At 42.5% G+C, this 2,500-nt stretch overlaps 1 protein-coding gene across 1 annotated transcript in view; it reads left to right on the top strand.

The window, feature by feature from the left end:
- The window catches only part of sorcs3a (sortilin related VPS10 domain containing receptor 3a), a 221,268-nt gene that overhangs the window by 171,456 nt on the left and 47,312 nt on the right, over positions 1 to 2,500 (top strand). The window lies entirely within an intron of this gene.

The following is a 2,500-nucleotide window of genomic DNA, read 5'->3' as shown; positions in this document are numbered from 1 at the left end:
TTGTTGATGTCCACATCTTGAAACAACAACCTTCCAATAGGCCCTATTCTAAGCTACTAATTATGCCCCATAAGCAATGTCAAATTCATTTGACATTTGCCTCCTGATACACTTTATAATCCTAGAAAGTTTTTCTGAATCAATCCGTGTCTATTTCGTTTTTAAATTGTAGTTGAAATTTAGCTTCAAGTAGATTGTTCTGAATTGTCTTTGACAAAATTGAGGATTTAAAATGGGAAGCCAAGACGTTATAACACATCCATAACATAGGCTAATGTTATCATAACACATCAGTGAACTTACAGGATGGCTACGATGGCTGAGAAGCTGCACTTTCTAATGCATAGCCTACTTGGAACAAGTTTATCCTTACCGTAGCACCCACGAACTGTGTTAATTTCACAGAAAGTCTCTTGGTCTCCCCTCTGCAGTCACTCATAGGTCCTCATTTCAAAAAACTGTAAAGAATCCTGTAAATTGCGGTCAACGATGTTCATCGCCTGAAACTTCCGTCGAATCCATCTTGCTAGGACTTAGCGAGTCACTAACGTTAGCTGTGGGGAGACCGCTAGCAAGCTTTCCACCTAGCTGATGTTAGAAAACACAGAGCTACACACAATACTTCTAAATAAAACGTTCTCCCCTACACAGAAAAAAATCCGATGTACCTTACAAAATGAATGTAAAACAAACTATGTGAATGAGTTACACAATTTATAATGAAACTCTAGTGAGGTCACTGAAAGCAACTGAAAAGTGATGGCAAGCTAATGGAGACAGTGATTAGCCAGAGTGTTGCGTCAATCATATTCAACGGCAGGAAGTGTGAAATTCTGCCCAATCGGTCACTGCTTCACGGGTGGGACTTATCTGCCATAAGGATCAATTGAAACGGAAAAAATCCACGAGCCGCCTGGGGTTTCACTCGATTTACATTGAAGTCAATGGGGAAAGATATCTATGGTAGTGAAGCAAAACGATGGTGAAGCAGTCTGATTCACTGTAATTCTCTGTTCCACCGCGGGTGACTGATGGCGCTGTTGTCTCTCACAGAATAGATTTCAGGAAAACAGTTCGTGTTAGTGACTGTATTTCTGTTTCAAAGGAGTATAATTGGGATTATTATAAGATTTTTTTTGTGTTTTGTTTTTTACTTTTCTTTGGTGAAGCACTGCTTCACCTGTAGTCTTATAGAAGCCTCCTCTGACTGTCACTTTAGGACTCTTTGCCAGCTCCACTCAAATATAGCCTATGGCTAGTAGTGTGCCTATGGCTGTGCCCTCTCACAGTTTATAAATGGTCAGTAATGGGAACTACTGTTGCCATCGCCCTCTCTCCCACGCTCAAATGCGTCCCCAATTAAATGGACTAGCATAACGTAGTTAGATCTGCTGCAATGGAGGTTCTATGTATCTCGATGTGACAAGCTGTTTTGACATTGACATTGTAAACGTTCTCTAAGAAGAGCGTTCTCTAAGAAGAGTGTAAAGCAGTTTGCAGTAGCCACAACGTCGTCTATCGCTGGAAAAAAATAGCGAGCGGCCTATGATAAACTAATAAATGCTCGGCGGGCCGGATTAAAGTGCATGGCTGGCCGCAGTTTGGACACCCCTGGTTTAGTCATTCGTTGATATGTAAAACACTGACGTGTAGGCTACATTTTCATTATTGTTCACTCGTTGGCTGTGTCTTGAAACGCATATGCATTGTAGGTTGCACATGTAGCTTATAAAATACATGAATAAAATTCACGGATCCCGTCGTTAGCTCAACTCTTATTACAGTATAGGCTATCAGAGGAAGCAAACAAGGACTAAAAGTTAACGTGATAAAAAAGGCATGTGTGGTTTACGTCATGTGATGTGTTTCACGGTATGAGTTGAGAGCCCTGCTTTGCTTATATTTTTCACTCACACTCTCTAACACACGCACACACACACACACACACACACACACACACACAAACACACACACACACACACACACACACATGCAGACACACACGCACACACACACACACACCCCTATATTTCTCTCTCTCACTCATTCACTCACAACCTCCCCTACCCACACACACACACACCCCTACACACAGTTTCTGCACACTTTGGAGCTTGCAGTTTATAAACATGACAAACAGAATTGATATCAAGGCCAAGGCTTAGCGCAGATTGTGGTCATGACCGCAATGTCCAAACATAGCATCGCACAGAGGATGAGAGGCTCTGCAGATCACCACTGCTTTACTGCTCTCCAGTGCAAACACATGTTGTTCTTAATATGTGTGTACCTGTTTGTGTGTGTGTGTGTGTGTGTGTGTGTGTGTGTGTGTGTGTGTGGGTGTGTATGTGGGTGTGTATGTGGGTGTGTATGTGTGTGTGTGTGTGTGTGTGTGCGTGTGTGTGTGTGTGTGTGTGTTTTCCCTGTCATTTTGTTTATGTGTTCCACGTCGTGCCACAAAGCACTCCCCCCTCGCCTAACCACACTATCTTCGTCGATA

Source organism: Alosa pseudoharengus, unplaced genomic scaffold (genome assembly GCF_046254945.1).
Source record: "Alosa pseudoharengus isolate Yale_2024_CS ecotype anadromous, Long Island Sound unplaced genomic scaffold, YU_APseudo_1.1 YU_APseudo_1.1_scf_1, whole genome shotgun sequence".
Lineage (NCBI taxonomy): Eukaryota > Metazoa > Chordata > Actinopteri > Clupeiformes > Clupeidae > Alosa > Alosa pseudoharengus.
The sequence above is the reverse complement of the archived record's forward strand: the minus strand, read 5'-3'. Positions and strand labels throughout refer to the sequence as shown.